Raw genomic sequence first — 22,890 nt, 5'->3', positions numbered from 1 at the left:
AATCAAAACCAATAAATAATTTGGGCTGCACCAGCAGCTGGAGCCCACAGTAACTCCTACGGGGCATGCCACTTCCCGGGGAGAAATCACTAACTGTCACACCCTGAAGTCCACCATGCTTGAGAAAACCCATGTGCATATGTACAGATGTAAAAGACAACATTTTCTCTCTGCAAGAGGACCATATTTGGAGACTTGCAGCATCAGCAAGAATCTCTCCAGTTGTTTGAGTATTACCCAGATGTTCTGGGTATTAAGATCCTAAAACAAAATATGCCTTCTGCATATTTTGCTGCCCTGTGAAATACTCAGCTCCAGGCTGACCCAGATGCATGGGAAAGTGTATACAAAGCAGAGTGAGGAGCGTGGAAAGCAGGGCTGTATGTCCACATTGACGGCAGTGCTGAAAATCCAACCTACATGCAGAGAAAGGCAGGAGGGGCTGCTGGGGAGATGTCTGTTGGAGCTTTTTCATGCTGAGGGGTTGGGGGTATGATCTGAGGTACAGTTGTTTTAATAATTAATATGAACTTAAAAAGAATGCACGTGGTCGGGTGCGGTGGCTCACGCCTGTAATCCCAGCACTTGCGGAGGCTGAGGTGGGCAGATCATGAGGTCAGGAGTTTGAGACCAGCCTGGCCAACATGGTGAAACCCATCTCTATTAAAGATACAAAAATTAGCCAGCAGTGGTGGCGGGCGCCTGTAATCCCAGCTACTCAGGAGGCTGAGGCAGGAGAAGCGCTAGCACCCGGGGTGTGGGGCAGAGTTTGCAGTGAGCTGGGATAGCGCCACTGCACTCCAGCCTGAGTGACAGAGCAAGACTCTGTCTCCAAAAAAAAAAAAAAAAAAAGGAAAAAAAAAAAGAATGCATGCATTCTTTGAAGGCAGGGGACTTGCTCTACTGACCCCTTTTGGTCCTTTGCAGACGAATGAGTTAGCTGGGAGCCCCAAAGTGGGGAGGTCTTGAGATGGTTCTCACCTGTGTTTTGTGGCTGAGTAACCCAGGAAGGCAGAAGGCAGGAGGAGGACAAGCTGTAGGTTTTCACAGCATCTGGAGGCCTTCGCTGGGAGGCCCTGCCTGTGGTGTTCTGGTGAAAACCCCATTCCCTCCCCCGAGCCTCTGGAGCATCTGCAATTGGTGTGTGCTCCAGGGGCTGCAGAGGGGGCCTGGCGTGCTGCCCACCTCTCAGCTGGCTCTGCAACTGGAGGAAGGTGGGGTTTGCACCCCGTGGGGCCACTGCCTTGGAAGCTGTGAGGCTGTCAAGACTCTGGAGCTGCAGCTTCTCCATCTGGCTGGAAAGGAAGCAGGGGAAGAAGCTGCTGAGGTTGAATGACACCCTGAGGACTTTCTCCCCTCTTCCTACCACACAGCAGACCGGGGCCACCAGGATGCCGGGGTGGGAAAGGGGTGGGGCGGGGGGCCCCAGGCTTGTATTGCACACCAGAGCCTGTCTCCTCTTTCATCCCTCAAGGTGCTTCCCATTCATATCCTTTTTTCCATTTTCAAACTGTTGCCATCTATTTGGTTGTGTGTGATACTAAGGACGCTGCCCGTGCCAGCGTCTTCATTTAATACTCAGAACACACCTGCGAAGTATGTGTGGCAAAGAAGCCTAGCTGTCCACGGCCCAAGGGCGGATTTCTCCTTCCTTTAGGGTTGAGTTTCTGCTAAGGAAATAGCTGCAATTTTCCAACTCCCTTATAATTAGGTCCAGCCCTAGGATCGAGTTCTGACCAATGGAAAGTGAGCAGTGGAGTGGGTTGCTCCATTCCAGAGTCTGCCCCCTAGAAACCTCCCAGCAAGCTGTCTCCAAGTACCTCCCCTTCTTCCTGGATGGAGCATGGGCAACCCCATCATGACCTTTGAAGCTACAAACTTAAAATGGCAGAGCATCTGCCACCTTGGGGTTTTGAGTGACTGTGTGGAGACAGACTGCCCAGACAGCATATTCCCAGCCCTGTCCGGAGAGAGAAATAAACTTATACCCTATTGTTTCCCGGTCATTGCACTTTTGGGGATTTGTCTGTTTTAGCAGTGAACATACCCTAAGTAATTGATTAGAAATTTTCATTCCTGTTGTACAAAGGAGGAAATCGAGACTCAGAGAGGAAAATTCATTGCCCAAGGTCACATATTCAGTCACTAGCAGAGTCACGATGCCAGTCTAGGCCTTCCTGGCTTCAAGGTCATGCTCCAGTTATGTGAGTTTCCCCAAGTGTGCTCCACAGAGCGCTGCTGAAACCCCCGACACCGTCACGACAACACCCTGCAGCTCCTATGCTCAAATAAGTTTGGGAAATGCCAGCTTCAGGTCAACAGTTTTCTTCACCACAGTTCTTTTCATGTCACCATGCTAATGATACCAGTGTATTACCACCAGGGCATGTACCATGAAGGATTTTCCAGTGGGTTGAACTGTGTTACTCTCTCAACCCCCTAAAGGATTCATTGAAGTCCTAACCCCTGGTACGTCAGTATGTGACCTTATTTGGGTACAAGGTCTTTGCAGATTTAACCAAGTTAAAATGAAGTCATCAGATGGGCCTTAGTTCAATATGAGTGGTGTCCTTAGAATAGGGGAAATTCTATTTATATAATTTTAAATATAATATATATGTGTCTCTGTTTATAACAGAGACAAGCAGACGCAGAAGGAAGATGATGTGAAGACATACACAGATACACAGCAGATAAGCCACAGGAAGGGGAGGGCTGGAATGGTGCATATGTAAACCCAGGAATGCCAGAGATTGCCAGCAAACCCCAGAAACTAGAAGAGGCAAGGAAGGCTTCTCTCCCAAAGCTTTCCGAGGAAGCACAGCCCCGCCAGCACCCTGACTTCGGCCTTCTCACCTCTGTCACTGTGACAGCCCCCCCCCACCCCCGTGTCTGTTGTTGAAGCCACCCAGTTTATGGCACTTTGTAATGGCACCCCTGGGAAATGCATATATTGCCTGGGGCTCCTTTCAAAACCAAAATTTCTGTGCAATGTTATCTTACTGATAATCATCCAAATGACAAACAGTGGTGGCTTTGGTTTACTGACAAACAGAGGAAGGAAAGGAGAGCCTGGAGGGACAAAGGGTAGCACCGCAGAGCTGCTCAGAGCTTCAGCTTTGGCGCCGTGGAGGCATCCTGGGGTGCAGTCCTCCACCGCTCTGGACACAGCTGCCTTTTCTATAAGGGTGGGGCTAACACGTATGTCATAGGTTGGCGGGAGGGCTAAACAAATTAACATACCCTAAATGTCTAGTCTGGTACCTGGCAGATACCCAGTATCTGTCCCTTTGAATCAACAAGCAGGATTGAATCCAAACTCTGCTATTTACCAATAGTGTTGCCGTGGGCAATTTGCTCAATCTTTCAAAGTCTGGATTTCACCATCTAAGCAAAGAGAAAGTAATGCCTGTTGTTAAAAAAAAGATTTTAAAACAAGATAAAATTCATGATTCTGAAATAGATAAAAATGAGCACGTTATTGTTATGAATGAGTGAACCAGCGATGTTACAACCGATTCAAAGAAGAATCCAAAGACCAGATGTGTTTATAGTTATGGAATGTTGATGTCCAAGTGGTCGTAGTGATCTGGCTTTTGCACTGTGTGGGAGGGTGGATGGAGCTCATTTGCGGGTCCACAATTCAGGGTCACTGTGTGTCCTCTGTTCCATTGAACTTACAGAGCAGTAAATTAGCCCAAAGTCTAGAATCAGATAATCCAGAGAGTATGCTCTCAACAATAAAAAGTTTTCTCTTGGAGAAACCCTGTAAACTTCTTTGCTTATTTCAGATTTTCTTATAGTCTCATATATTTAAATGTGTAGGATTGAGAAGAGACAGATACATGAAAAAAGGAAGTTGCTGAATCAGGTATAATCCTATTTTTATAAAAACAAACAAACTGTGTGTATGGGTATACATATGCACACATGTGCGTGGGTGTGTATATGTAATGTTGATTAAATAGAGACAAATGTCAGGAAGAACACAGAGGATTGTAAACAATGGCTACTTCTGGAGGGCAGGTCTGGTGATGGTGATGGTGATGGTGGAGGGAGAGTTTCATGACTTATTTTCTAAACTTCTGTGTTGTTTGAATAAAAACAAATACCTACTCCACAGTATATTGTGAATAAGGAATGTCTGCGTGAGAAAAAAGAAGTGTCCATTGTGCTTCACACAATGGGCAGCATTCAACAAATCACGTTTCATCATTGTTCTTATTTTACATTCAGCTATCCCAGAGCCCCCTAAGCCTATTCCAGGGAAGGAAATTACAAACAAGAACAATGCTATTGCAGCCCAAGGACCTCTCCCTTTGTGGTAGGCTAGTTTTGAAATCCTAGCCTTGCATTTTGACTCCCTGGAGATGGGAGGAGGTCTCCATCCTCCATCCTGAGATACAGCCTTGGAGCGGCTCCTGTCTGTTTCATTTCCTTAGCCCCCACCAGCAGCCCCACACTCAGGCCCACCCAGTGTTTAGCTGCGACAAACTCCTTGGCCACAGGAGGGAGGCCTGACTGGGACCGAACTCTAGAAGGAAGGGTTGTCTACACCCTGTATCATCTTCTTGCCCAGACGGGAACTAGGAGACACCCATTAGCTCCATTGGAGTCTGGTTACCAACCCCCACCCAGGGAGGAGCTGCTGGTCACAACAGGTGAAGAGACAAAATGAAGTTTTTTTTTTTTTTTTTTGAGACAGAGTCTTGCTTTGTCACCCAGGCTGGAGTGCAGTGCTGCGATCTCAGCTCACTGCAATCTCCCCTCCTGGGTTCAAGGAATTCCCTGCCTCTGCCTCCTCAGTAGCTGGGATTACAGGTGCCTGCCACCATGCCTGGCTAATTTTTGAATTTTTAGTAGAGATGGGATTTCACCATTTGGCCAGGCTGGTCTTAAACTCCTGACCTTGTGATCCACTGGCCTCGCCCTCCCAAAGTGCTGGGATTACAGGCATGAGCCACCGCACCCAGCCTGAAATAAAGTTTTTGATCACATAAAGCTAAGGATCTAATTTCAACTTCTGATTCATCCTCCAAAGGGCAGCTTTGGTGCTTCCCAAAGGGCTTGGAATGGAATCAGGAGACCCAACCCTCGTGCGGGTTTGGCTACTAGCTAGCTGCATCTCCATGGACTGTGTCTCAGTTTCCCTATCTGCCTAACGACAGTAAGAGTAAGGTTTATCTCCAAGGGCTATCATGAGGCTCGGCCAAAGTGATGTCTGTGAGCTGTGGGGTTCTATAGAGATTTAGTTTTCACTGACGCAATGAGGTACTCAGGATACTTAATATGCTTTAATAGCAAATGTTATGTGGCACTTACCATGGCGTGCAAGGCCCTGTTATATCTGATTACATGTATTTAATCATTCAATATTCACAGCAGCGCTATGAGGAATGCATTATTATACAATCCCCATTTTACAGATGAGAAAATAGAGACAATGAGTGCTGAGCAACTTTCCCCAAACCTTCCCATGGCAACAGTCACACTTGAACAGAACCCTTCTTCAGGGAGTCCTCTCTCAAACCCACAGAATCCTGTTTTGTTTTTTTTTTCATTTTTTTTTCTGTCCTTTCATTGTAGAATATTTCAACTGTATGAGAGTAAAAAGAATATTATAAAAAATGTCCAGGCATTCCCATTACCTAGCTTTATTAATGACCAATTCATAGCCATCATCATTCCCCCTCACTCCCTGAATTATTCCACAGCAAATCCCAGACATCATATGTACATATATTTTATTTTCTATTTATCTACTTATTTTTTGAGCTGGCCTCACTCTGTACCTGGCTGGAGTGTAGTGGCACCATCATAGCTCACTACAGCCTCAAACTCCTGGGCTCGCGATCCTCCCACCTCAGCTTTCCACGTAGCTGGGACTATGGGCATGTGCCATCATGCCCAGCTACCTTTTTAAATTTTTGTAGAGAAGAAATCTTGCTATGTTGCCCAGGCTGGTCTTGAACTCTTGGCCTCAAGCAATTCTCCTACCTTGGCCTCCCAAAGTGGTGGGATTACAGGAGTGATCCATCACACCCAGGTTTTATTTTCTATTTCGATAAGACAAGAGTCTCCAGAAAACATTTAGCCATAAGATCATTAGGCCACTTAAAATATTTTAACAGCAATTCAGTAATTCCATAATATCATTGACTATTTGGTCATTATTCATATTTCCCAGATTTTCTTATGCATTAAGAAAAATTGGTTTTCTTTATTTGAATTGAGATCCCAAAGAGGTTCCCATCTTGTAATTGGTGGATAGGTCCCTTAAGACTGCTTTAATCTACAGGCTTCTCTTTCGTTTTTTTCCTTGCATTTTTGTTGTTTATTTGTTATTATTGTTCTGAAGAAACTGGGTCACTTGCCCTATGGAGTTAACCACAGTACAGATTTTGCTGAATGCGCCTGTACGGTTTGTTTATATGGTTACAATTTCTCTGTCCTCTAGGCTTTTTAGAGCAGTTTTAGGTTCACAGCAAAATTGAGCAGAAGGTGCAGCAATTTCCTATAAGCCTCCTGCCTCAGTACATGCATAGACTTCCCCATGATCAATATTCCCCACCAGAGTGGTATTAAATACATTTGTTTCAATTGATAACCCTATATTGACACATCCTTATCACCCAGAGTCCATAGTTTACATTAGGGTTCACTTTTGGGGTTGTCCATTTTACGGGTTTGGAGGAATGTATAATGACATGTGTCACTATTACAGTATCATACAGAGTAGTTTCCCTATCTTACAAATCCTCTGCGCTCCACCGTTCATAACTCCCTCCCCACTAACTCCTGGAAACCACTGGTCTTTTTGCTGTCTCCATAGTTTTGCCTTTTCTAGAATGCCATATAGTTGGAATTGTAAAGTATGCAGCTTTTTAAGATTAGCTTCTTTTCTCTCTTTTCTCTCTTTCTTACTTACTGTCTCCCTCCCTCCCTCCCTCCCTTCGTTCCTTCCTTCCTTCTTTGCCGAGGTGTCTGTTAAGGTTTTTGTCTATTTTTTTAATCAGGTTTCTTTTCTCTTTTCTTTTTTTTTTTTTTGAGGCAAAGTTTCACTCTTGTCGCCCAGGTTTGGAATGCAATGCAATGGTGCGATATTTCTTCTCTGATTCATGTGTTATTTAGAAATGTATTTTCTAATCTCCAAACACTTCGGAATTTTTCAGGTATCTTTCTGTTATTCATTTCTAGTTTAATTCCATTATGTAATAGCAGACATTGTGTGATTTCTATTCCCTTAAATTTGTTAAGGTGAGCTTTATGTACCAGAATGCTATCTTGGTGAACTTCCTATTTTTCTTTTTGAGACAGAGTCTCAGTCTGTCACCCAGGCTGGAGTGCAGTGGCATGATCTTGGCTCACTGCAACCTCCGCCTCCTGAGTTCAAGTAATTCTCCTGCATCAAGCCCCCTGAGTAGCTGGGATTACGTGTATATGCCACTATGCCAGGCTAATTTGTATATTTTTAGTAGAGATGGGATTTTGCCATGCTGGCCAGGCTGGTTGCAAACTCCTGACCTCAAGTGATCTTTCCATGTGACCTTGAGAAGAATGTCTATTCTGCTGTTGTTGGATGAAGTAGTCTACAGACGTCCATTATATCCAATTGATTGATTGTGTCATTGACTTCAACTATATTCTTACTTATATTCTGCCACCTGGATCTGTCCACTTTTGATGAAAGGATATTGAAATCTCCAGCCAAAATAGTGGATTCATCTACTTGCAGTCCTATTGCTTTTTGCCTCACCTATTTTGATGCTCTGTTAGGAGCATAAATTAAGGATTGTTATTTCTTCTGGAAGAATTGATCTCTTTATTATTATATAATGCCCCACTTTATCCCTGATAACTTTCCTTGCTCTGAAGTCTACTCCATCCAAAACGAATACATCTATCCTTGCTTTCCTAATTAGTGTTACTGTGCTATATCTTTCTCTATACATTTACTTTAAATCTATATGGACCCTTATATTTAAAGTTTGTTTCTTGTAGACAATAGGTAACCAAGTCTTGCTTTTCAACCCACTTTGACAATCTCTGTCTTATAGTGGGTGCATTTAGGTGAGGCATGATGGCTTACACCTATAATCTCAGCACTTTGAGGGGCTAAGGCAGGAGGAATGCTTGTATCCAGAAGTTCAAGACCAGCCTGGGGACCACAGTGAGACCCCCATCTCTATGAAAAATAAAAAATTAGCCAGGCATAGTGGTGCACACCTGTAGTCCCAGGTATTCTGGAGGCAGAAGTGGGAGAATTGCTTAAGCTTTGGAAGTGGAGGCTGCAGTGAGCCATGATTGTCCCACTACACTCCAGCCTGGGTGACAGAGTGAGACCCTGTCTCAAAATAATAATAAAATAATGATAATTATAATTATTTTTAAAGTGGGTGCATTTAGGCCATTGCTATTCCAAGTGATTACTCATGTCGTTGAATTCATATTACAATATTTATTGTTGTTTTCTATTAGTTGTCCTGGTTCTGTGTTCCCATTTTGTCTTCTACTCTTTTTCTTCCTTTTGTGTCTTAACTGAACCTTTTATCATTCCATTTCCTCTTCTTTCTAAGCATATCAGTTTTATTTTTTCACTTTTTAGAAGTTGCCCTAGAGTTTGCAATATACATTTACAACGAATCCAAGTCTACTTCAAATAACACTACACCAGCTGGGTGCGGTGGCTTATGTCTGTCACCGCAGTGCTTTAGGAGGCTGAGGTGGGAGAATCACTTGAACCCAAGAGTGAGCCATGATGGCGTCACTGTACTATAGCCTGAGTGACACAGTATGACCCCATTTCAAACAAAACAAAAAAATCCAACACACACACGCACACACACACACACACACACACACACACACACACACACACCAAACAACACTATATCACTTATGGGTAATAGGAGTAACTTAAGATAAAATAATTTTAATTCCTCCCTTCTTCCATTCCTGGTATTATTGCTGTCATTCATTTCACTTATACATCAGCATATACAATTAAATACATTGCTGCTATCATTATCTTGAATAGGCTTCTTCAAAGTCTTGGGTCCCCTGTCTTCAAGACCCGTGATTTACCTGACCCTATCGCTGACCACCGTTACCTCATCCTACCTGCCCTTCCCCCTGCTTTGTACTCAGTAAAAGTCAAAGTGTCCAGGTACTGGGGGCCACTGCTGGTCTCCACGCTTTGGGTAGCAGTGGACTCTTGGGCTTAAACTCTGTTTTTTCTGTCTCTGCGTCAGGTGTCTTTATTTCTAATTTCTCATCTCCATACCAGCAGGGAGGGACTCACTGGACCCTATAGGGCTGGACCTTATAATCTTCTTAGAGTTTTTAATTCTTAGAGTTATCCACACTGAGCCTCCAGCAATTAGTCACTTAACAGTGTAGGGTTTCTACCCTGGCCTTGGTTCCCACCGTTTCTGCTCTGGTCTGTTGTGATTCTCTGTATTCACCTGCCTGACTCTTCAGTTTGGGAGCGGTGGTTTACCCTGTAACCTCTCTTCTCTTTTGGACCTAAGAAGAGCTGTTCTTTTTCAGTTTGTTCAGCCAGCTTTTCTTCTCTCATTCCCTCCCTCCCTTCCTCCCTCCCTCCTTCCTTCCTGACAGAGGCTGGCTCTATTACCCAGGCTGGAGTGTAGTGGCATGATCTCAGCTGACTGCAACCTCTACCTCCCAGGCTTAAGCAATCCTCCCACCTCAGCCTCAGGAGTAGCTGGGACCCGTGGCATGTGCCATCATGCCTGGGTAATTTTTGTATTTTTTGTAGAGACAGAGTTTTGCCCTGTTGCCCGCACTGGTCACAAACTCCTGGGCCCAAGCGATCTGCCTGCCCTGGCCTCCCAAAGTGCTGGGATTACAAGCATGAGCCAACGTGCCCAGCCCAGCCTCTTACCTTTTGTTAGGGTAGCATGGCGGCTTCCAAGCTTCTTCCTTGCTGGGTTAGAAACTGGAATTCCTCTTCTGGTTGCTTTTTCTTCCTCTTCTTTTCTTTTTTTTTAAAGCAAGAACACATCATAGGTGCTGCCCTTTTCTTCCATCCAGCCCCCAGTCCAAATTTTAATCTTTCTTCTTCCTAGTATCTAGGATGCCACCTGGAAAGAATGTGTGCTGGGACTAGGAACACCTGGGGTCTATCTGACGGGCAAGGCTAGAAAAGAAGTGGCTCAAGACGGCATCTGGAGAACTCAGTCTTGACCTGTACCTGCTATTTAGTGAGGAAGTCATCACTTCATAGTACAATGAGTCATAAGCATGACTTCTGGAGTGTTTACAACATGCCAGCCACTGTTGCAGTTGCTTTTAATGTAAAAACTAATTTATTCTTCTCAACAGCCCCATGTGGTTGGTACTGATATTATTACCATTTAGAAATGAGGAACCAAACCCAGAGAAATGAAATCGCTTGTCTCAAATGTCACCACTGTGCTTTTTAGAGAGAACAGTCCTATCTTGGGGAGTCCTTGGCTCAGGGCCTCTCTGGGCTTCTATCATCAACATGCTTTGATGCACTGCATTCTCACCCTGATTGACCTCTTGTGGTCTCAAAATAGTGCATCAGTTGCAAATTCCTCCTTTATCTTGGAGGGGGTTTGCCTGCCAGGGCAGCCACTCACATCCAGACTTCCTGTCTCAAGGTCCCCTATACACATAAGAATTATGCCTTCTCATCAGGCAGTACTTCCAAGCGAGATTCAGGCAAAATGGGCCGTCTACCTCTTACAGCTCTTTGGCCTTCTGGAAGTGACAGCTGCTTACCTTTCTTTCAGTGCTGGAGAACCACAGTAATGCTTTCCTATAAAGGCAATCTGTTAAGTACCGTTTAGTTTGACCACTTTACAAAATAACTACTCCCCTCCACAACCACCCACACTCCTAAAAAACAAAACAAAACAAAAAACAGTTCCCCTCCCACAGGTTTTAGGGTTGCAGCTGTTCCCAACTAGCCCTGGGGAACTGAGGTAGTGATCTTTGTACCTTCCAGGGATGTCACTTGTCCAAGATTCTTCCTTAGAAAAAGGGAACTAGTAATAAATTATGTAAAGACTTCAGGAATTAAATCTCAAAGTTCTATTGGAAGCCAAACCTCTCTGCTCCTAAATCATGGAGCAGGAGGAGTATGGGGTGGGGCGTGGAGAGTGCCGCCAGAAGCTGTGAGCAGGACCAGTGACCCAATTTGCCTAGTGCCTAGGACAAATGAAAAATGTGGGACCCCTTATTAAAAAATGATCAAGAAGCAATTCCTGCTTCAGGGCAGGAAGCGGAGGTTGTGGGGACAAACAGAGTGTGAAAAGGTCCATTTATTAATTTAGTCATTAGTTACAAAAACCATGGAAAGTAAAGCCCCTAAAAGTCTTCTTGGCCCATTCAGATGCAGAGAAGGTAGGGTGAGAAAGCATTGTGCAGGTTGGCTTAGAGAAGGCTGAGAAACTGTGCCTTAGCTTTTTATGTTTCCTCTTTGTAAAAGAATAGCAATGCAAGGAGAAACATTTGGGAGATGGAAATGGGAAACAGCAGATGCAGATGATTTTGTTCTAAGGAAGGATTTTGCTCCTGTTTCTTTAGGAGAGCCCGCACAGCAGAATGGAAGCTTCTGCTGGCCAGTCTTTCACTTCTCTTGCAGAGGAGACAGGGATCACCATGAAGACAGGCCATAAACTAAAGCTGGGGGCAGAAACGTCTGGGTTGTGTACCAGGCCGTTGTTTCCAGCTACCTCGGCAGGATCTCAGAGCACTTCCCCGAGATCAGCAGCGGGCAGGAGTCCACAGTGCACACCTCCATGGGACCTCGTTCACATGTAAGTCTGCCAGGGAGTGGTGGTCCTGGCACCTTCACTGGACTTTAGTGGGGTACTCCTTGCTATATCATCTCATCTTCCTGCTATGGCTGGGTATAGGCTAGTGAGAGAAGGAATGAGCATGTCATTCTGCGTTCTTTTCTGTTTTCTGCTAATCCATGAAGGACTCTAGTGAATCCCCACAAGTAGCTGAGACCAACTTAGAACAAAATCCCCCCACTCCAGAGAGTGAAACTAGGTCTTCCTGGAAAATTACTTAATAGAATTTTAATGCTTATTGAATCCTTAAGTCTAGCTAATTTTTTAGAACCTTCCATTTACAAGGTTACATTTATAATCTTCTCTCGGTGCCTCAATTTTCTCATCTGTAAGATGGGCTGTAATATAATGGGTTATTGAGAGAATTATATGAGTTAATATAAGAAAAGCCCTGTCAAGTAATAAATGTTATTATTTAATGAGAAATGTGATAAATAAATAAACATGTACAACGATTGTTTTTTCCTGTTCTTTTTTTTTTTAGAGATGGAGTCTTGCTCTGTTGCTCAGGCTGGAGTGCAGTGGTGTGGTCTTGGCTCACTGAAACCTCTGCCTCCCAGGTTCAAGCGATTCTCCTGCCTCAGCCACCCAAGTAGCTGGGACTACAGGTGCATGCCATTTTTTTTTTTGTTGTTGTATTTTTAGTAAAGACAGGGTTTTGCCATGCTGACAAGGCAGGTCTCAAACTCCTGATCTGAGGTGATCCAACTGCCTTGGCCTCTGAAAGTGCTGGATTATAGGCGTGAGTCATGGTGCCCGGCCTTTTTTTCTTTTTTCTTTTTAAAAATGAAGTGGGGTCTTGCTACGTTTCTCAGGCTGGTCTTGAACTCTCAGGCTCAAGTGATCCTCCCGCCTCTGCCTCTGAGGAATTACTGGGATTACAGGTGTGAGCCACCACACCTAGCCTACAATTACTGTGAAATCAAAAAGCTTACCTGTAATACTGGTTTGGTAGTAGCACCTGGGTAATGTTTTGGCCTGTGGAAGAAATGTTGAATATTACTATCCAAAAGCAGGTTCCCGACTGACTCAAAAGTCACCATCTCTTGTGTCCAGATGAGCAGATTCTTTCCTGCCTTCAAAGAAAAATGAGAAGAAAAGAACTGATTTCTTCTGTGGCGTTGGACACTTTCCAGCACTTTATGGCTATGCTTTAAATTGATGAATGGCTGAATGCCAGCGGAGACCCTGACAGGCTGGGACTGCTGAGATGTTAAAATAAAATGATAGAAAATGAAGACAATTCAGCTTGAGTTTCCACAGGGCCATTTGATCTGACCAGAATCCTTTCCAGAGCAAGCGAGGCCAGAGAGAGCCAACACCTGTAACAACATTGCTGGTGTCCCGGCCCGAAGGGTGGCCACTGGAGACAGAAGGGAAGTAAATAGTCCACGAGGCAGACAAAGGAAAGACACAGGCCTGGGGACCCAGCTGCCTCATGTCACCTTTGAAATGACAATGAGGGTTTTAAAAACCTACTGCAATTTAAAACAGGAAAAGAAGAGTCTCCCTACCTGTAAGGTGATGCTCTGGCGGGGGCCAGTCTCCGGGACTCATCTGTGTTGCAGCTGGGCCACCTTCTAGGGCCTTGGGCCTGATCTCACCCTGGACGCCGCCCTCTAGGTGGCTGTGCCAGAGAGAAGCAGGCTCCAAACAGAGGGAGGTGAACTCATCTTCATTATACCAGACACTGAAAATCTGACACTTTATCCACAGCAAGTAAACAATTTAAGAAGATTATTTTAAATAACAAAATAAAATGAAAAATAATACACTTTGAGAGGCTGAGGCAGGCAAATCACGTGAAGTCAGGAGTTCGAGACCAGCCCGGCCAACATGGTAAAACCCCATCGTGTGCTGGCACACGCCTGTAATCCCAGCTCTTGGGAGGCTGAGGCAGGAGAATCACCTGAACCTAGAAGGCAGAGGTCACAGTGAGCCAAGATCATGCCACTGCACTCCAGCCTAGGTGCCAGAGCGAGACTCTGTCTCAAAAAAATAATCATAATAAAAATAATAATACATGTTGGAAGAAATTTGGAAAACATAGAAAAGTAGAAAAAAAGAAGAAATTCTTCATGTCTCACTACCTGTAGCCAACATTTGTTAAACGTTTGGTATGCTTTCTTCCAGATTAAGAAAAAAATCCCAGAGAGATATGCTTTAAAAAATAGTTGTGACTATATCTTATTTAATACTATTTTATAATCACTCTACATGGTATTTTGAAATTTTATGGATATAGTTGAATGGCCGTGGAATTCTATCAAATAAATTAACTATTAGTTAATTAATATTCTTTTCATAAAATGATATTTTGATGCTTTTATTTTTTACTAGTATAAATAATGCTACAATGAGCACTTCTCTGTTTTTTTTTGAGACAGAGTCTCACTCTGTTGCCAAGCTGGAGTGCAGTGGCATGATCTCAGCTCACTGCAACCTTCACCTCCTGGGTTCAAGCAATTCTTCTACTTCAGCCTCCCTAGCAGCTGGGACTACAAGTGTACACCACCACACCCAGCTTATTTTTGTATTTTTAGTAAAGATGAGGTTTCACCACATTGGCCAGGATGGTCTCAATCTCTTGATCTTGTGATCCACTTGTGTCGGCCTCCCAAAGTGCTGGCATTAAATAAACGCTTTTTTTTTTTTTTTTTTGGATGAAGTCTGGCACTGTTGCCCAAGTTGGAGTGCAGTGGTGTGATCTCGGCTCACTGCAACCTCTGCCTCCTGGGTTCAAGCATTTCTCATGCCTCAGCCTCCTGAGTAGCTGGGATTACAAGTGCTCACCACCACGCCCAGCTAATTTTTTGTATTTTTAATAGAGACAGAGTTTCACTATGTTGGTCAGACCGGTCTCGAACTCCTGACCTTGTGATCCACCTGCCTCAGCCTCCCAAAGCACTGGGATTACAGGTGTGAGCCACCACACCTGCCCACTGTACAAGGTTTCTAATATTTTCACAACACTTGTTATTTTCCTTCTCAATTTTTAAAATATCCATCATAGTGGGTATTAAGTGGTATCTCATTGCGGTTTTTATTTTCATGTTCCTGGTAACTAATATGTTTAACAACTTCTCATGTGCTTATTGGATGTTTGTGTATTTATCTTCTTTGAAGAAATGTTTATTCAAATTTTTTACACAGTTTAAAATTGTGTTATTTTTCTTTTTATTGTTATGTTACAAGAGTTCTTTTAATATTCTGGATAAAAATCCCTTATCAGAAATACGAAGTAAATGCAAACATTTTCTCCCATTCTGTGGGTTATCTTCTGACTTTCTTCATGGTGTCTTTTGCTGCACAATAGTTTTACATTTTGGTCGGGTGCGATGGCTCACACCTGTAATCCCAACACTTTGGGAGGCCGAGGCAGGCAGATCACGAGGTCAGGATATCGAGACCATCCTGGCCAACATGGTGAAACCCCGTCTCTACTAAAAAATACAAAAATTAGCCAGGCGTGGTGGTGCATGCCTGTAGCCCCAGCTACTTGGGAGGCTGAGGCTGAAGAATTGCTTGAACCCGGGAGGCGGAGGTTGCAGTGAGCTGAGATCACACCACTGCACTCCAGCCTAGAGCCTGGCAACAGAACATGACTCTGTCTCAAAAAAAAAAAAAAAAAAAAAAATTACATTTCAATGAGGTCTGATTTATCTATTTTTTTTTCTTCTTTAGTTGCTTGAGCTTTTGGTCTCTTATCTAAAATCTATCGTCTAGATCATGGTCATGAAGAGCTACACCTTTGCTTTTTGCTAAAAGTTAGGTAGTTTTCGTATTTATATTTAGACCTAAATCTACGTCACATGGAAATATCTAGGATTGTTTTCTAGAAGAGACTTTGCTGACTTAAATGGTACGAACATTCTGATATAGTCAAATTGTTTTCCAAAGTGGTTGCACCAATTTGCATGCTTATTAGCAAATGAGAGAGTCCATTTCATTGTATACTGTAAAGCTTTTTAAAGGTTCCTATTCATTTTATTTGACTAGATAGGACCAAATTCTTGCTACAGATCCCTCAACTTAGACTTTCATTCTTTTCTGACCAAAGTTTCTAAGGCATTAAGGTGTTTAGCGATGATTGGATATTTTTTTGTGTCATCATAACTGATGTAACTGAATAAAACGGAGATAGCCATAAAATGATTTAACTCATAGTTGAAAATAAACATCTACTGAGCATCTGTAGGGGACAGGGGAAGGGTGGAGGGGAGGAAACGAGGGGACAGGCTGCGAAGATGAATGAGGCACAACCCCTAGTACAGGGAAAACTTACATTTGTAAGGAGCACTTTCGCAGCTGTGTGCTTGTGGGTCCTCTCAAACAGCCCTGGTGTGATGTAGACAAGATGTCATCCCATGGCCGGGCATGGTGGCTCACGCCTATAATCCCAGCACTTTGGGAGGCCGAGGCGGGTGGATCACAAGGTCAAGAGATCGAGACCATCCTGGCCAACATGGTGAAACCCTGCCTCTACTAAAAATAGAAAAATTAGCCGGGCGTGGTGGCACACACCTGTGGTCCCAGCTACTCAGGAGGCTGAGGCGGAAGAATCGCTTGAACCCAGGAGGTGGAGGTTGCAGTGAGCCGAGATTGTGCCACTGCACTCCAGCCTGGCGACAGAGCAAGACTCCATCTCAAAACAAAAACAAAAACAAAAACAAAAAAAAACAGAAAAGATGTCATCCTTGCTGTAATGGTGAAGAAATTGACTCAGAGGTCATAAGAATTGTGCAAGGTCACATGGCTAATGAGGGAAAGGAGTCAGTCAGCCAGTATTTACTGACGAGCCTTTCTGTGTCATGCATGCATCTAGAAACATCGTGATGAAAAAGGAGCCTTCATTCTGGTTGAGAGGAGACAGGCACAAACAGTCAAGAAATAGAACAGGAAGAATTGCATGAGGCGGATGGAGGGATACAGTTTTACCTGGTGTATTAGGGTTCTCCAGGGAAACAGAACTAACAGTGCATGTATAGATAGAGAGAGAAAGATGTAAAGAATTGGCTCATACCATTAAAGAGGCTAAGTCCCACAAAGCCGGCAAGCAGGAGGCAGCTGGTGTAGTTCCAATCTGAGTCTGAAGCCCTGAGAACTAGGAGAGCCAATGGTGTAAGTTAGAGTCCAAAAGACGGCAGGCTTATGAGTCTAGAGGAGCAGATGTTTCTGCTGGAGTCTGAGAGTAGAGAAAAACTGGTCTCTCAGCTCAAGGGAGTCAGGCAGAAGAAAATTCTATCTTTCCTAAGGGATGGTCAACTTTTCTGTTCTATGCAGGCCATCAACTGACTGGATGAAAGCCACTCACTCACATTAGGAAGAGCAATCTGTTTTACTCGGTCTATCAATTCAAATTATAATCTCATCCAAAAACCCTCCCAGACACACCCAGAAAATGTCTGACCAAATATCTGGGCACCCCATGGCCCAGTCAAATTGACGTACACAATTAATCATCACACCTAGGACTGGTGAAGGCTTCACTGAAATAGTGACATTTGAACTAAGAAATATGAATATGTGGGGAAGAGCTTTCTATGTAGAGGGAGTAACAAATTCTGAGATGAGAACAAACCTGAGCAAAAAGACAAGTGTGTTTGGAAGAAAATAGCAAGGAGAGGATTAGTACAGGAGGAAGCTGGCAGGGTCTGATTGCATGAAGTCTGTAGACCATGACTGGAAGTTTGCACTTCAGCCAGGCACGGTGGCTCATGCCCACACCCCCAGAACTTTGGGAGGCTGAGGTGGGAGGATCACTTGAGGTTAGGAGTTTGCTACAAGCCTGGTCAACATGGTGAAACCCCATCTCTACTAAAAATACAAAATTAGCTGGGTGTGGTGGCATGTGCCTGTAATCCCAGCTACTAAGGAGGCTGAGGCAGAAGAATTGCTTGAACAGGGGAGGTGGAGGTTGCAGTGAGCTGAGATCACACCATTGCATTCCAGCCTGGGCAACAAGAGTTAAGACTGTCACAAAAAAAAAAAAAAAAAAAAAAAAAAAAAAAACAGGAAAAAAGAAAAGAAAAGAAAGAAAGAAAAGAAGTTTGCACTTTATCCTAAGTAAAGTGGAATGGCTCTGGAGGAATGGCTCTGGAAGAATACCAGAAAGATCAAGGTGGTAAAATGAAAAGAGCACATTATATGTGGACAGGGAGATCCCTTACAAGGTCAAGATCATGGTAGCTTGAAGTAGGGTGGTGGCTCTATAGGTGATGATGGTCAGAGGTTGGGCATATTTTGGAAGTAGAACTTGTAGAATTTGTCAGTGAATTGAATGTGGGATGTGAGATTTATGGCAAATCAAATATTACTCCTAGATTTTGGTCTGAGCAACCAGACGGATGTTGGTGCTACATTTATCAAGATGGAGACTTTTCTGGGGCTTTGGGATGAGAATGTAGTTTTGGAGAAAATCAGAAGTTGTCTTTTGGCCTTGTTAATTTTGGGCTTGTCACCTCTGACTAGAATACAGGCCTTTTGTCTTAGTCTGCTGGGGCTGCTGTAACAAAATACCATAGACTGGGTGGCTTATAAACAATGAAAATGTAGCATGGTTCTGGAGGCTGTGTAGTCCAACATCCAGGCACTAGCAGAATATGTGTCTGGAGAGGATCCACTTTCTCATAGACAGGCTTCTTTCTGCCCTAACCTCACATGGTAGAAGGGGTGAGGGAGCTATTTCAGACTTCTTTTATAGGAGCAGGAATCCCATTCATGAGGGCTCCACTCCTCATGACCTAAGTGGCCAGCAGAGGCTCCTCCTCCTAACACCATCAATTTGGGAGTTAAGATTTCAACATATGAATTGGAGAAAGGGGGTCATTACCATTCAACCCATTGCATATTCTGACCAGAACAGGTGTTTCTCTTACCAAGATACACTATGTATCCATTCAGAATCGATTTACTGAGCCCTCCCCATATGCAGAGCCCCATCTTAGATGCTGAGACAACAGCAGAGAACACATCAGGGGCATTATTGCCAATGGTGCCGAGCAGAACCAGCTATGTGCTGGGCATTGTGCAGAATACAAAATGAGTCAGACACATTCCCCGTGCTCCAAATTGCTTTCAACTTAATTGGACAGTTTAGGCAGAGAGACAAATAACAATTGATAGCCATGAATTAGTTCACAATACAGTTACTGAATACACACTATATTCCAGGCACTGTTAAATGTGCTACGTGCTGAGAATACAAAGATGAGTTAGAACGTATTCCTGTCTCCCAAAAGCTCACCTTCATGTGGAGGGGAGATCTGGGAAAGCCCATGATCTCAGTTCCGTGTGGTCAAGGCAGGACAATATGGAAACACATGTATGAGGCTTAGCCGAGGCATTGTCTGGCATTAGGCAAGACACCAGAAGGGGCAACACCTCAACTGTATCTTGCAGAATGCTGCAGACTGGAAGAAGACTGACGGCATTCCTGGCTAAAGAGACAGCTGTGAACAGGACATTGGGGGCTTGGGGACAGGGGAGCAGAGCTGAGGGGCTCAGGATTTATCTTGAAAGCGACAGGACACTGCTGCAGAGTTCTCAGCAGAGGGTGGGCTCTAGGAATGGGTGGGCTTGCGTTTTATAGCTTCATCAATGTGGATAACTGGCGGTGGAGAAGGAGGCATTGGGGGACAGGAGGGGGCAATGCCAGCCAGGAGGATGTGCCCAAGGATGACAGCTGAGAAAAAGATGGGAGCCTGGGGTGAGTGACTAGCGGGCTTCAGTGGGGCAAGTGAGGACTCTACAATCCAGTGGACCTCTGCAAGCAGGGAAGGTTTCTCTGTTAAGGGAGGGTCAGAAGACTGAAAAGGGAATTGGAAGAAACTGGACCTAAAGTAGATCGAGAAGTTGTCAGAGGAGGTTTAAGGAGGGATGTGGTCCATGACAATAACCAATAGGCACTCCCCCCACTAGTCAACAGTCCCGAAGTCCTTGGGCCCTTCCAGCTGTGTTGTGGGCTAGGCACATGCCTGGTTTCAAAGGCAAGGAAATGAAGGGTCGGAGGTTGAGTAATGTGCCTAAGGTCACCATGCGCAGTGGTGTGGGGTTTCAGGCCCTCACTTTGTGTTACTCCCTTTGGTCTGGCATCTCCCCTGGTGGTGTGGGTTAGAATGGAGGCAATACCACCCCGGGGGCCAGAGTCCCGGCCTCCCCACAGCCCAGAGGCCCCACCCTGCACAGGCGGAGTGTCACCCTATTCGAGGCTCATTCTCCTGCATTCCCTGAATCCCCGCGGGCTGCCTGGCAGCCATCAAGTTCCTCACCTCTGAGACCAGAAAGGCTTGGAGGATCCCATGAGTTAGGGAAGCGCACAGAGGAGCAGTTAAAGGGGCAGGGTGCAGAGCCTGCATTTAATGGTTTGCAGCTGCAGCAGGCAAACACCAGCTTCCCCAGCGGGCTCTGTCCTGCTGCGGGGGCTGCCTGTATGTATTTTGCATCCCGACCAATTAGATCCCCATGTGTGCTGCAGGCGTGAAAAAATAGAAAGTGAATAATCCTTCATTCGCCTCTGCATGGCGAGCAGCTTTGATCCTCTTGGTGAGGTGGCCCTGTTTCATCGGAAAGTTCATCTCTTCTCAGCTTCCTTCCCGCGCCCCCACCCCCGGCCCCCAGTTTCCTTGTCTCAGAATGACATTAACCTCCACCCAGAGACCTGTGAAATGACCACAATTCATCTTCAGACCCTTCTGATCAAAGCTGGGCCGGATTTTTTTCTCCCTCTCTCTTTAAAACTTCTGCTGCACAGTCCCTCCTTTCTAACGTTGGTTTGCTGCCAATGTTTCCAGGCTGAAATCAAAAGGAATCGTCTATTAATATCAGGCTCCTGTACAAGGCCACCATTGTTTGCTTCATTTCAGAGTACCTATGGTCTTCTGGTGAGAGAGCGAGCGAGCAATCAGGAGCCCGTGTGCGGAGCCTGCCCCTGTGTGTGTGTGTGTGTGTGTGTGTGTGCTCGAACATGTGTACGTGCATGTGTGTGTGTGTGTGTTTAGATAAACAATTTCAAAATGCGTGAAAATAGGAGTCTATCCTGGTTCATTTGAAATGTATATTAAATTTCAGTGACTCTGGCTATAGATTGAAATACTGATCACCTGTTTTGTTTTGGAAGCATCAAGTTCTTAGAGGCATATTTGGCTAGAAGATCTATCTCTTTTTCTTTTGAGACAGAGTCTCCGCCCAGGCTGGAGTGCAATGGCACAATCTTGGCTCACTGCAACCTCTGCCTCCTGGGTTCAAGTGAGACTCCTGCCTCAGCTTCCCAGGTGGCTGGGATTACAGGCACCCACCACCACGCCCAGCTAATTTTTGCATTTTTGGTAGGGTCAGGATTTCACCGTGTTGGCCAGGCTGGTCTCGAACTTCTGACCTCGTGATCCACCCACCTTGGCGTCCCAAAGCTCTGTGATTACAAGTGTGAGGCACCACGCCCAGCCTAGAAGACCTGTCTTAATGCCACAAATTAAGTGGTGGCAAGGCTGCTGCCGGAGGTGGTGTGGCAGTGTGGGCCGCGGGGGAGGAGTGGGGAGAGGAGCAGCTGGAGGTGTTGCTGGAGGAGGAAGCGGAGCTGGGGCAGTGGGGCTGGTGTGGGAGTTCTAGCAGGGGACGTGGAGGTAGGGGCAGTGGGGTGCTGGAGGGGAGGGGCATTAGTAGTATTGATGTGGAAGACATGAAGGAGGTGGTGGAGGTGGCAGAGGCAGTGAAGGAGGAAGTAAAGGAGGCTGGGAGGGGCTGAGGGAGGTGGAGAAGGAGAAAGTGGAGGCAGGGATTGAATGGTGCTGGTGATGGTGTGGAGGAGATGGAAGAGGGAGTGGAGGGGATGGTGATGGCAATAGAGGGGGAACTAGAAGAGGGATGGAGAGGAGGGGGGAGAAAATAGTGGTGGAGGGGAGATGAGGGGCCAAGTAGAGTTACTGAAAACAACACGCTGCTGTCCTGCTTCCTTCACACGTTCCAGGGATCTCATGGGCTGGGAAGACTCAAAAGGTTATTGCGGGAATCGCAGGGCAGGTTTGGCGTGGTCGCTCCCAGCCGAGGCCTCTTTGGAGAGCCCTTGTGGAAGCAGCACTGCCTGCATCAGAACCGCGTAGACAGGTTTCTATCATTCAAGTGTGTGACACAGACCATGACAGTGCAACCCTTCTGGAAGTGGCGGCTCGGGTGGAACTCACCCGGCACATCGAAACAGAACACTCCTGGGACCATGAGTGAACTGCATGGTTCAGTGAGAAAAAGGAACTGGGAGTCCCAGCGCCTGGGTGCCAGCCCGGCCTCTGCTAACCTGTGTGGCCTTTTCCTCTTTATTTTCCAGTCTCCCATTGCGTGGAATGAGGTTGTTGAATGAGGAGTGCCAGCTCTAACAGACACTCTGTTTTTGCATAGGAGAAATTAGGTAACCATTAGAGCTTTGCTTGAGGTCCTTCCTGGCCTTCTGAGGAGAGAGTCCTATTTACCGTTTTTTCCTGGCTGGTCCTTTTCTGAAGATAGGGAAGAGTGGGCCTTAGTTTACCTTTTGACAGACTTGGATAACTAGATGAGCCATATCACCCAGTGCCCACTACCCTCAAACCACACCCCAAACCAAACCCAGACCAAAACCAGACAGATTCTTTCCACACTTAGAGAAAAGGTTGCAAGTTTGAACGAGAGGGTTCCAAAGTGGCCCGATGGCTGGGCACAGCGGCTCATGCCTGTAAATCCCAGCACTCTGGGAGGCTGAGGCAGGAAGACCACTTGAGGCCAGGAGTTTGAGACCAGCCTGGACAACATAGTGAGATCCCATCTCTGTTATTTACCAAAAAGGTAGCCTGTTACCTGTGACTACTCATTGCCAGAGACAAGAAATGCCAGTCACAGCCCCAAAGTAAAGTCAGACTGTCCTGAGACCAGCCAGTGGGCAGTTACCATCCATCTAGAAAAGATGGCAGAACTGGGCAGGGGAGGGTAGGAGGCAGGGAGGGCTATTCTGGAGTAAAGTTTCTGCTGCTTTACTCCAGTTAAGGAATCAGCCACAGTTTCTCTGTTGCCTGCTACCACA

At 45.4% G+C, this 22,890-nt stretch overlaps 1 long non-coding RNA gene across 1 annotated transcript in view; it reads left to right on the top strand.

Annotated features, from left to right (window-relative positions):
* Positions 1 to 403: 403 nt before the first annotated feature.
* LOC101048318 (uncharacterized) overlaps positions 404 to 22,890 on the top strand; it is a 44,402-nt gene continuing 21,915 nt past the window's right edge. Inside the window, exon 1 of the long non-coding RNA XR_165334.3 lies at positions 404 to 502. This is a non-coding gene — a long non-coding RNA (uncharacterized LOC101048318). The remainder of the gene's footprint in view (positions 503 to 22,890) is intronic.

The sequence above is a fragment of the Saimiri boliviensis genome, chromosome 8 (genome assembly GCF_048565385.1).
Source record: "Saimiri boliviensis isolate mSaiBol1 chromosome 8, mSaiBol1.pri, whole genome shotgun sequence".
NCBI classification, from domain to species: domain Eukaryota; kingdom Metazoa; phylum Chordata; class Mammalia; order Primates; family Cebidae; genus Saimiri; species Saimiri boliviensis.
This window is presented reverse-complemented; position numbering and strand designations above follow the sequence as displayed.